Source organism: Brachionichthys hirsutus, chromosome 5 (assembly GCF_040956055.1).
Source record: "Brachionichthys hirsutus isolate HB-005 chromosome 5, CSIRO-AGI_Bhir_v1, whole genome shotgun sequence".
Classification (NCBI taxonomy): domain Eukaryota; kingdom Metazoa; phylum Chordata; class Actinopteri; order Lophiiformes; family Brachionichthyidae; genus Brachionichthys; species Brachionichthys hirsutus.
In genome coordinates this window covers 7,007,403-7,020,038 of record NC_090901.1, presented here as the reverse complement: position 1 = coordinate 7,020,038, position 12,636 = coordinate 7,007,403, and positions in this window count along the sequence as shown.

The following is a 12,636-nucleotide window of genomic DNA, read 5'->3' as shown; positions in this document are numbered from 1 at the left end:
GTGACCGTTAGAGAGGTGATTTTTGGCAAGGGGGGGCTATTTTTACATAAAAAAAAGGAACATAATTTGACCCTGTAATGTATTTTGATATGATCCTTCAGCACCCAGATGTGTTCAAAACGGCCTGGAAGGGGTTAGAATCCAGAAATCCATGTCAGAAGTGACTTGGTGTAACTCCATGAGTCACCTGAAAGAGTTCGAGAATAATAAGTACAAATTGATAAATGACAGGTGGACTTTTTTGAACGGTAACACAAGGCTTAAACCTGCAGGCTTTCCTGCATCAGGTTGATCTATGGCATTGAATGAATGGGTTATTGATGACATATCGGTCCCTTCAGATCTATTTGCACATTGAGGTGAAGCCTCACAAAGCACAGCGTCAAACAGGTGACTCATAAAGTCGTGATTGTGAAAGATGACAAGCCATTTTTAATGTAGTTATACAAACTGGCCGACCGTGTTCTACTGAGTACACAGATAAACGTGTGCACTCCTGCAAACAAGATTCCTTTTTTTATTACAAACCCCCATTTTATTCCATGACTTGTCAGCTGTTCTACAAAATCATCCCTGCGTCCCCTCTAGGAATGTTGCAGCTTCCACCATGCATAATGGAATCAACTTATATGTGTATAAATCTAGAATGTATTGTTAAACAGCTCTTTTCACAGAAATAGATTCATTGATTTCCTCATTGCCAATTTTTATAATTCATATATTTTGCCAAAAATGGTAACAGCGCACATTTTTAAAAAAATAGAAAGAATATGGTGATTTTGTAGTTTGGCAAGTTGGGATTTTTTTTATTCATGCAGCCTCATGGTGAATGCGCTTAGCAGGAGCTAACGTAGCATTGCCAGTTTCTCCCTTGTGCCGGTCTCAAGCCCGGATAAACGCACAGAGTTGCGTCAGGAATGGCATCCGGCGTAGAAATGTGCCAAATCTAACATGCAATGAGTTTCCTCTGCAGGGTTTCTGGGAGCTCAGTCACCAGGGAGAAACTCCGAGTAGCGCCGCTGCTCCTCCACATCGACGGGAGGCCAGTGAACAACTCTGGATCCTCCTGGAAGAGCTGGAGGAGGAGGATGAGACTGTTGCCTCCAGATAAGAGATCACATGATGGTAACTAACCTCATCTGTTAGGTTGATCACAAGGATGCCGGACCTCGACTTGGCGTCCGTGTTGACGTGGAATGCGATCTTTTGTGACTTGAATAATTGAATAATCCGCTTGAGCTCTGTTGGACTCGGTTGCAACGGCAACAGAAGACTAATGATTTTAGTAAAATGACGTCATCGTCTCGTAAAACAGAGGAAGCCTGGAAACACCACTGAGTTGTGCGAACTGCGAGCTCCAGCTCGAGCTGTGTTGAGACTCTGCTGACAGGTTGCAGTCATTTGGAAATAAACTGTTTGCTGGCGACGGCATCCTCAAGGCCGCGTGTTCACAAGGTGGTAGACCGCAAAGGGCAGGGAGGAAGCCGGCGTGCAGAACGCTCTGCAGGCATAAATAACTACACTCTGGACCACGGGGCATTTGGACAATGCTAGAAATGAGGAAGATAAAAGAGACTGTCTTGAGGGCCTGTAAAGGATAGACCATAATTATTTAAAACATAGTGAATTAAACATTTATTTGGTGACATGTACTTGGATCAAGCATGTTGGGAGCTTGTGGTGTAGAGTTAGGTGGTGGGAGGAAGCCGGAGAACCCGGAGGGAACCCACGCAGGAATGAGAACATGCAGAGACCCAGGTCCTCGGGTGGGTCTGAAATCAGCTCCTCCCTTTTATGAGGCATCATCATTATAAACCTGTCAAAGACTCTTCAATGGCTTGTTTTCACATTTTTAAACACCTTTGAAAATGTTTTGCGAGATCTGCTCACATCCAGGGCTAAGTTCACCGCTTGTTTTTTTAGGGTAACCTTATCCTCAGGGCAAAAGGCTAACACAAAGCGCCGGCTCTGTTGCCCCTTCTGGTGCGACAAGTCTCAGTAGTGAAGATTTCATGAACTTCTTCAGTAACAAAATCAAATCTACTATTAGGGACGACGTCCATCAGCGTCTGCCCTTGTGTGGCATTGACCCCTCCCTGAGCGATGGAAGTAGAGATATGACTGTTACTCTTGATAGTTATTTGGATCGTTTCGCCCCCATTAACTTGCAGCAACTAATGCCTCATCTAAACCGTGTACTTGTATCTTCGACCCCTCAATTAGAATTGCTTTGCTAAATACAATGAATCTATCCTTACTTGCAGGCTATGTAGCCTGTATGTAAACAGCAGTCATTAAACCGCTTCTCAAAAAAACAACAATGGATCCTGATGGATTAGCTAACTATAGACCAATTTACAACCTTCTGTTTCTGTCTAAGATTTTAGAGAAAGCAGTTTCCAGTCAGCTGTGTGAATTCTTACAAGACAATAAGTTATTTGAGGTTTTCCAGTCAGATTTCAGATATCATCAGAGCACAGAGACAGCATTAGTTAAAGTCACCAATGACCTTTTAATAGCATCTGATAACGGACTTATCTCCGTGCTTATTTTATTAGATCTCAGTGCAGCCTTTGACACAAAAGATCATCAGATTCTGTTACAGAGGCTGGAACAATCAGTTGGTGTTCGGGGATCTGCATTGAACTGGTTTAGATCATATTTATCTGATACCACATATTTCAGATTTTCCTCTTCATCTGGTTATTCAGAACATGACTAACCAGACAAAGAGGGAGGAGCTCAGTGTGTCCTAGGAGGTTATGCCACCAGTGCTGGCCTATGACAGCATATTGATTATTGTATTGATTAACTATAAGCTTTGTTAAAAAGGAAAGTCTTTAGTCTACTCTTGAACATAGAGATGGTGTCTGCCTCACGAACCCAATCAGGGAGCTGATTGCACAAAAAAGGAGCTTGATAACTGAAAGCTCCGCCCCAAGATACATGGACGTAGTGAGGGAGGACATGAGAGTGGCTGGTGTTGGGGAGGACGGTGCGAAGGACAGGGTGAAGTGGAGAAGGTTGGGTTGCTGTGGCGACCCCTCACGGGACAAGCTGAAAGTACAGTAGAAGATCGATGGTTCAGGATCATGTCTAAATCACTAATAATATGAGCGCTCCACAACGTGGACTGACAATGGGAGAGGTGGCGCTGCCGAGGTGCCCCTGAGCAAGGCGCCGCTACATGGCTTGCCCCTTCACTCCACCATCATCTCTCTCCTGTGCGTGTGTAGTGTGTGCTGTGTAATGAGTGAATAAAGCAATTTACCCACGAGGGGATAAATAAAGTTGTTCTTTTTCTTCAGCTGCCTCTGGCGTCAGATCCAGTAAAACATTAAATTAATTCAAGGAGGAGTTGCTTTTCAGCATGAAAATAAATCCTTTTATCGCTTCGTGAAATTTTTAGTTGGCACACAGTTAGGAGCGCTTTACGGCGCCGCTGGCTTTTTAGAATGCATTCTTACCCCTGGATCTTTTCCACCTTTCCTGTTACAACCATGTTTCATGTGAAAGACTAACACAAAGTGGTCCACAATTAAGTAGAGACAATTTTACATGATTAAAAAAACCCTGAAAGGTGCAAAAGTATTCAGCCCCTCCAGGCAGTTCTTTGTAGACCCACTTTTAGCTGTGAGTCTTGTGGGGTATTTTTCCTCCAGCTTTGCATCTAGAGACTGAAATGTTTGCCTCTTCTTGTTATAGAGAAGCTCAGGCTCAGTCAGTTTAGATGGCAAGCATTTGGAACAACATTGTTCAGATCCTGGATTTGGCTGTAGGTCTGCACTGTGACTCGGATGTTCTAACACATGACTGTTTTGTTCTAAACCAGAATTTCGGTTCAAAGGCAAAGAAAATATGAAAGCACATCTGTTTTAATGGTCACATTACTAACATCACAAGGACAGGACTTTGTCTCTGTCAGCCTGTTCGAGGAACTGCTTCATGCCTTCATCTCCGGCAGGTCGAATTTCTTTAATGCGCTATGTTCAGGATTATCCACAAAAATCAATTGTTCACTCATTAATGAGAATCTGAACACATTACTGTAGCACTGAAATCACTTCACCAGCTCCCAGAACAGCAGATGCATCTTCAAAATACTGTTAGTGGTCGTTTTAGCACTTACTGCGCTCGGATCTCGCCACATCTGGCGTGTTAAGTTATAATCGTCGGGTGCAATTCTTGTAGCGGTGCCGAGACGTAAATCTAAGGGAGGTGAGGTTGCTGCCTGCCGACCTGCGTCCCATCGTTGTCCTACCTTTCTGTGTGTGTGTGTCATCTTTGTTGATCCCTCCGGTGGTTTTCAGGTTTGTGTCTGTCATTTAAAAGCACTTTATTAACGATACCGGGAAGAATCTGCTCCGGCTGCTGCTTCCCTCCCTGCGGTGTCTCCGGCTTGTAGCCGACGTTCCTCCTGATGTTTCTGTCAGCTGAAGCTGTCACGTCTGTCGTAGCTTCCCTCTTCGGCTCCTTGTCAATCTCCATTGTTTCCTTCATCTTATTAGTATTCGGTCCCACGCGCCATCATCAGTCAATCAGAACTCGGGGTCTTCTAATCCGTTCTCACCACAGATGTTCCTGAACACGAGGTGCAGAACTTGGTTGTTGCTCTGTGTTTTCCCAGCTTGCATCACTATGTGCTGGACTTTCCGGCACCTTGGCATCTTAGCATAGCCTTTAGCTGACACACCCTCTACCTTGGTAGACGCCTGTCTCTGGATCTGGTGCTTCTGGCCTTGTATTGTGCTCCCATGATTAGACCCTCTGCCTTATCTATAGCATTTCGTCCTCCACACCGACTCAGTCGTTGGTTAGCAGGGTTCATTTTTGCTTTTGCATGTTGGAGGGAAGAGGAGAGTTCAGATCTCTGTAGATAAATAAAACCTCATTCACACCAGTTTCTGATTCCTGCAAGGACAAGCCGGGATTATCTGCCTAAAGCTGCTGTCAAGATGTAAACCGGTGCATTCATCTCGATCTCTCATGTGTTTGCAGGATCAATCGAACCCTCCAGAAAAGATCTTGATTACAGTTTTTTTAGACTTAGATCTGACGGCCAATCTGGACCATTATCCATGTTTTTTTTCCATCTCAGGATTGTGGTTTTGCATAACTTTTAATGGGTCATGAAACCAATGGGAAAAATGACATGATGTTCTACCAGACATCGACGTATGATCTGCAGCCAAGATCTGGTGCTCCACAATGTTATCAGCCGACCCGTCTGCCAACCGGTCTGCCACCCCGTCTGCCAACCCGTCTGTCCATCCCGAGGCTAGATGTGGGAACATTTATTCACATTTCTCTGTTCTCCCAGCCATCAAAGCTGTTTTTGATCTTGATAATGCTGCCTGATGTTCTTCTCCTGTTTGTACTTACTGCACACCTGGGAGTTCCGAAACCAGATCAACCAGGCAGACGAGTCCAACGGGGCAGGCACACAGGCGGAATCCACAAAACAGGCAGGCGGGTTCAGGAAGAGTGCTGAAAGTAGGAGCATGTCACTAAACAACCTGGCAGAGTGCAGAGGACTGAGCTGAGGAGCTGATGAGGAGATGAGCGGCAGGTGTTTTGCGTAGAGCAGGTGGCGTGAATCAACTGATGAAGAGCTCGGTCTGGAAGAACGGAGATGCTAGGAACACAGATATTAGGGAGTGAGATCACACAGCTACTTTGACACTTCCTCAGATCTACCGAGACGACCTGGTTGATCCAGAATCTCCTCTCGAGACTCTTGCGAATCTGGTGTTCAGGGATAATGCTTGGAATTATGGTTGGATGAAAGGGGGAGAAACAAGGAGCACAAATAAATCAATTCAATTCAATTCAAACCAGTTTATCAACAGAATATTAGAATAGATACGCTTTATCTATGCTATTTACCCATTGATTGAACAATGGTTTTGTTGGGGCATAATAATCTGCATAACTAATTATTTGTTATTTGCCTTTTTTTGCAGTATAAAAAGGACTTGGACTATTGTTTTAATAATTATTCCCCCCATAGTTCCTCACAGTAATTTAATTATGGAGGAGTGAGGGTATTGTATAATCAATGATACACGCTGATAAACATGACAAACATTCAGACATGAACAAGTTGGTGAAAAGTGTTGCGTTAACATGGAGCTCACGGCAGAGCGAGGAAATCGAGGAGTCCGGCTGGTGTTGGATCTTTTATCCGAAGGCATCCATGGACTTTGTGGCTTTTCTCCAGGATCCATCTCTTCGTGCCGCTTTGGCCTTTGAGAGGATGCTGGAGGCTCTCATTTGCATCCATTCCTCCTCTGTTCATGACCTTTTTCATGAAGCTCCTGTCTGGTATGAGAATCGTGAACATGACTGATAAGAAAAAAAATATGTGATTTGATGTATCAGTGCAAAAACCCGTATCATTCAGGCTGTTGTCATGGCGTCCCAATCTGCGGTGTTCATTACACGTTGGCTGTTTCACATCTGAGAAAGAACCAGTGTCCTTCGTGTTAGAATACGAAGAGATGGAGCTGGCCTTTGTTTGTGTGTTTTGTCAGTTAGCTTTCAGTATTATCAAGTTTCCCCTTTGAAATCAGTCAAAAGGCAGAATGAATGGAGAGGCGCTGTGTCATTCCAGTCTGAAAGCGTGGCCCACCCTTTCAGCGCCTTTTGTTCACGCATGTGCAAATATGTTTCGTTCCTATAGCAGCTGTCTTATCTCTGACACATTTGGCTTCTTCAAATGCTTCTGCTCAGATCCAGAACCATCGCTGCTCTCGCTCTTCATCCGGCCCGTCCATCCACAGGAGAACTCAATGCAGACACACTGATCTTGAGTCAGCCCTGGTCAGCTAGAATTAGAATGACTGGGATAGCCTAACTGACCTTGATGGAACGGCCTCCAAACCAATGTCCTCAGGTTCTGGCCTCCCATCCTGGACTTGTCTGTATTTCAGCTCAGAAACACAAATACCTGTTTGAAATGGTGGGAACAACTGAGAGGATGTTTGGAGGGCACGAGGGACCGCTGAAGATCAGGAATCCACTGATCGTGCCGGGTTTGATACAGCGCCGCTGTTTTCTGATCACTGAAATCAAAGGCACAATAACAGTTGTTGTCTGGTTGGAAGAGTCGAGCAATGGATGGACCAGCGCTAACAGCCAGTGATAATCCCTGTTTGGTCTCTTGTCTCGCAACACTTGATTTAAAAGCACAATGTGATGTTCTCATTTTTCACGCTGCTCCGCATCGCGCCTTTAAGGCGGCGGCTTAATCGCACATGGCCCTCGCTTGTGATGTCACACTAATGACGTCCATTATGTTATAGATGAGAAACACAAGACAAAACTAGACGGACCTCCACCAAGCAGCTCGTTCCCCTCCTAACTGGATTCACATGGTGATCCGGATCAGCACCGAAAGGTTCTAGATTGTTCTTGGTATCTTTACACACCAAACATGAAAAGTCAAAGTGAATCAGAGTTGATGTGTATGATTCATGGTGGTTCATATCGGACCCCTTTATGACTGGGATGGTGAGTGAATAGAATGCAAATTTTACAAGATATGATTTTTTTTAAAGCCTCCATTATAAGTAAATGGGAAAATCCAGATGTTTTTGTATCCAGACAGGTATCCGGATTGCTCTCAGAATTTAATGGATCTAAATTAGACCTAGACCCGTCTTCAGATTTGTATTCATCCAGATCCATCCAGCAGTTTTTCAGTAATCCTGCTAACAGACAGACAAACAGAACCTCCTTTGGGGAGGGAACTGGTTTTTTAAATCGATGTGTGGTTACGTGATGCTTCAATTCATCAAAACCAGCGCATCAAACTGTGAAGCTTTGTGGCAGGTCCGGTTTGGCTCGGACTTATCTGATTCTGCTTACAGAAACAACTGACCAGATGGCTCATCGAGCCCGTGGTAGTCCTGGTGCGGGGGCGAGGCGCAGACTAATGTTCCCTTCAGAGTAGAAACAGGATCCTGTCCAGAAATAAAAGGCTCAAGTTAAGTGATTCATCCTCAAGTAGCGCTGAATGGGCCTGAAAGTGGGACTCGGAGGCCACTGAATCACGGCGTGACCACAGATCACAAATGGCGGGGGCGGCACCCGCTCTGCTGGCGAGGCCTCTGGGGCCTTCTCCTCCCACGGCGGTGATGCATCTATCTCCATCACTGTCTGGAAGTATTTGTTCAGTCACCGCCTCATGATTTAACGATGTGCTGTTAATCTGTGAATTCTGTGGCACTGGCTTCAGAGACAAAGTGGTCCAGTCCGACCTCAACACCAGCATCATTGGTGTTCTGCTTCAAGTCCAAACATCTGCAATCTGCTACTCGGTGTGACTTTTTTTTTTTATCCCATGTGATTGAGAAATGTCCATGACCCCCACCATAAAGAAGCTGATCAAACCTTTTGTCTTGCTGTGGACATGGGACTGTCCGCAGTAGCACCCCCAATACGGGTTTAACAACGTACTGGTTTAACAACGACTCAGAGTTTCTGAAATGTAAAGGTATGTGTTTATCGACAAGGAACCTCTGCTAGACGAGTGGAATGCACTGGCTGTGGAGTTGAGTCAGTATGTACAGAATAAGTGGAATATACATATACATATAAACTTTTTAAAAAGAGAATGTGGGTGTGGTTTAAGGTGAATCTGGACATCTGTTTTATATGAAAACCAAATCAGTGTCAGGAGGGAAAAGTTCAGTTGGAGACGTTGAACTTGAATCTGCCGCTGCATAAAAACAAATAAAATAAACTCCTCCCACCTTTTCATGCGTTTGGCGTCTTGAAAGGATGTCGGTAATGATGACTTTTATGTGTGTAAACTTTAACCCTTTTCATATCCAACAAGTGGAACGTCTTCTCTCTGTCCCTATTGGTGCTCCTGCTCCTCTTTCCTAGTCTTCTATCTCTGCCTGTCTCCTCCTCCTCCTCCCCAGTTACAGCTCTTCTGAGAGGAGCCTTCTCCATTTTCCTCCTGCCCAAAAAAATCAATATTGGGAGGCGGTCTGAAAGACATTTCACAGGAGTATTACAGCACAGCCCGGTTCACCGATAAGCCTCCTGTTACGTCCTCCCGGGACGGGGCTGGCCAGGATCGCACTCCCCACATGGGGAGGGGGGGGGATGCATTCTCCTCTGGCAACAAGGAAGCGCCCCATAAAGGGCAAGACGTGGATCGCAAGTCTATTGGTGTGGGCTATTAGTAACCTTAGAGCCCCCGACCTGTGACTCAGGTCCTGTACTGATTCCCACACACACTCATAGTCAAAGTGGGAGGGGAAACGTGCCGAAAAGACAAAAAAAAGAGCCTTGAAATACATTCAAGAGAGCGACTTTTGTGTTTAATGCGTGCTGCTGTTAATGTATGGAGAGCAGAGCCTCTTTAGCCGTGACTACCGACTGCACCTGAAATGCCCGCCCTCCCACACAGCCAAACCAGACGCCGGCTCGCACAAAGCAACAACACCCACATGCAATGTGTAATGGATGAGGAGGTAAATATGTGCACAAACAGAGGTGCACCGCTGTCACCGGTGGACGGGGTCATTTCAACTGCATAACCGTTGCCAAAGTGCTTGCTTTTGTGGATCAAGTTGGGTTCTGTCTTTCCCGGCAGGTCTTTCCCTGCTAATCCTGTAAAGTGCCTTGAGATTACTTTACAGGATCCTTGTGCTATATAAATAAAACTGAATTGAATTGATTTGAATCTCATCATTCTCAGCAGGGTCATCAGCCACCACCACCAGTGTCTGGACTACATGGGGGACTTATCTCGCTGCCACTTAGGCCAGATTCCCATTTGATCACAATCTCACTGAAGAGTCTAAAAGCCACAGATTTATCATCTGCTGTGATAAATTATCTTCTTGATTGGAAATTCTTCGCTCTCCTGTCAATGCAGTTGAATGGTACCGGTCGTACCATTCAACTGCAACCACAAAGCTGCAAGCAGCACTTTGTCAAGCATAGAAAAACAAACCACTAAAAAGGTGATTTATCTCGCCTGTTCCACCTCATCCTCTCATTCATCGGTAAAGAGGTCTCAAAGGTTTGCTGATCTTCGTGGTCGCTGAGGACGGCTGCGTTCACTGTCGTCCGGATTCATCAGCATCACAGTTCTTCTTGGCTTTCATGAAGATATGCAATTCGGTGAAGTTACTACCTCCACTGCCATTTTGTCCAAATAAAGTGACACCGGTCCCCCCTTGAAAAGGCTGTGTCAATGGCTCTATAGTGACCATGAGCTTTCAAGACCATGTGACCACTTTCATTCTGAAAGTCTGTGTCTCGGGAGTCCTCAAATCCATGTTTACCCAATGGAGACTACTTCCACAGAGGTTGCTCAAGGACTTGGATTATTTCCTGAGCTGGTGCCATGCCCTCAGTAAACAATGATCCATGGATATGATATGCCAAATCTATCTTCCTGAACATCCTCAAAATATTTGAAGTTTTAGTTCAAACAACTTTTCTGGCACACCTGTTTCCACAGATACTGCTACGTCACGACTCGTTTGTTTTCCATTCTTTCTCACATTTTCTGCTGATGTAATCTGCTCTATTATACATATTATCACTCAAGTGTGAAGCTGTTGTCATTAGGCCATGCTGCGTTGCTCTGTTTGGTTGCAATCGTGACCACAATCGGAATCTGTAATCAGTTTTGTCGTACAGCTATCTGAGCGAGGCCGGCGCTAGCTGGGGCCCAGGGTGCGCTCAGGTTCACCCAGGTGTGTTTCTTGCACACCCAATCAAAAGTGAAGGTACATTTGCTTTACCTGTTCAGCCCATTATAATAGAGTAATTGCACAGAATATACCGGTAACATTCCCAACTTCTGATTGGGTGGGCAGTCAACAACCTGCATCCAAAGTCCTGTCTTTAAGGTGTATCCGAGGCAGATCTCTTCCAGCATTACTCGATAAGTATGCCAAAGTTTGTGTTCTGCTGTACATATAGTCCTACTATTCCTAAGGAATGAATGGATCAGTTATATCCTGCCTGATCTTTGCACCACACTCCATTACTCATGCCATCCAAGCAGAATCATGTGACCGATTCAACCCACGGTATAAACGCAGTAGGAACAGCTTCCTGCATAAACATCTGTTAATACCCGAGCGGTGTAGAACAACACTGGTGAACATCCAGACCCAGAGTTCATGACATCGGATGCATCGTCTCGAAGCATGCTGGGAAACCCACCCAATCACCAACAGATTCCGATCTAACCCTACCCCAGGCCCGCTGTGTCTACCCCATGGCAGCTGCGTCTAACCCAGGGCAGCTGCATCTAAACCAGGGCAGCTGCATCTACCCAGCTGTGTCTGCCCCAGGGCAGCTGCATCTACCCCAGGGCAGCTGCGTCTAACCCAGGGCAGCTGCATCTACCCAGCTGTGTCTGCCCCAGGGCAGCTGCATCTACCCCAGGGCAGCTGCATCTAACCCAGGGCAGCTGCATCTAAACCAGGGCAGCTGCGTCTACCCAGCTGTGTCTGCCCCAGGGCAGCTGTGGCTACAGTAGTAGCTTCACCATCACCAAGTATGGAGTGAATGAATAATGCACAATGTAAAGCGTCTCTGAGTAACCAGAAAACCGACGCATTATTATTATTAGTGCATTATTCTAACCTATGAACAACTGATCAGATTACTGATCAGCTATCAAGTTGCCCAACCAAATACAGCTGGCTGGAACCGGTCCACTCTCGGAGGTCCGTGTTCAATGGCATTGGCGTCTCATTGCTGTTTTTGACAAAATAAGCCAAGTAATCAAATCAGACACGGTCATGGGAGTGATCTTTCTTCCAATCCGTTGCTCCCTGTGTTGTTGCTGAAAATGTCAGGTGCTTCTGGACAACGCCTGTTTGACCCAGGAATACCAACCCACACATCATCATCACACAGTGTGTAAACTCAGACTTTGCTGCCGATCCAGTGGCACAATCACACAACATGGGAATACATTTATGAACAATGGTCTTTTCATGGTCTTCCTGTCGTTTCCTGAAAGGGAAGATGAAATCATTGGTCAGCATGGCGGAGTTCCTTCATATGTACAGGATACATCCATCTTAAATCTAATTCCAAATCACCAGCAAACTACAGCAAACGGGAGCATTCAAGTTGTAAAAGTCAATGTAATTTCTATAGTATAATTAGTTCACTGTTTAAAGACTTTGAGTTTGAAGCCTTTGTTCATTTGTGAGACAACATTCTCTGATCTCCAAAAGACAGAACAACAAGCATTCCTGAAACAAGCAGACGGCTTTGAATGTCGACCAGAGCTAACAATCAAAGGCGAGCACTGAGCATGATGTTTCAGCACCAGCTGAGATGAGTGTGTGTTTTTGTGTAACAGCGTTGAGATACTGAAGGTCACGTTAAACTGGGAGATACGCCGCCACCATTCTGACATTGGAATGGAAGCTGTGTGTTCCAGCTGCTGCTGATGCTTAATATAACGGTAGAATTAGAAACAGAAGAATGGTTCTGACATGTTTCCTCTGAGCTTTCCTTGAGTAAACTCTGAGGTAATTTAGTGAACTTAATCTTTACAATAACACTACCGGTAATATAAATACATTAAATCCACGAAGAAAGACTCGATTGTACACCAATGCAAGCAAACGAATAACAGTT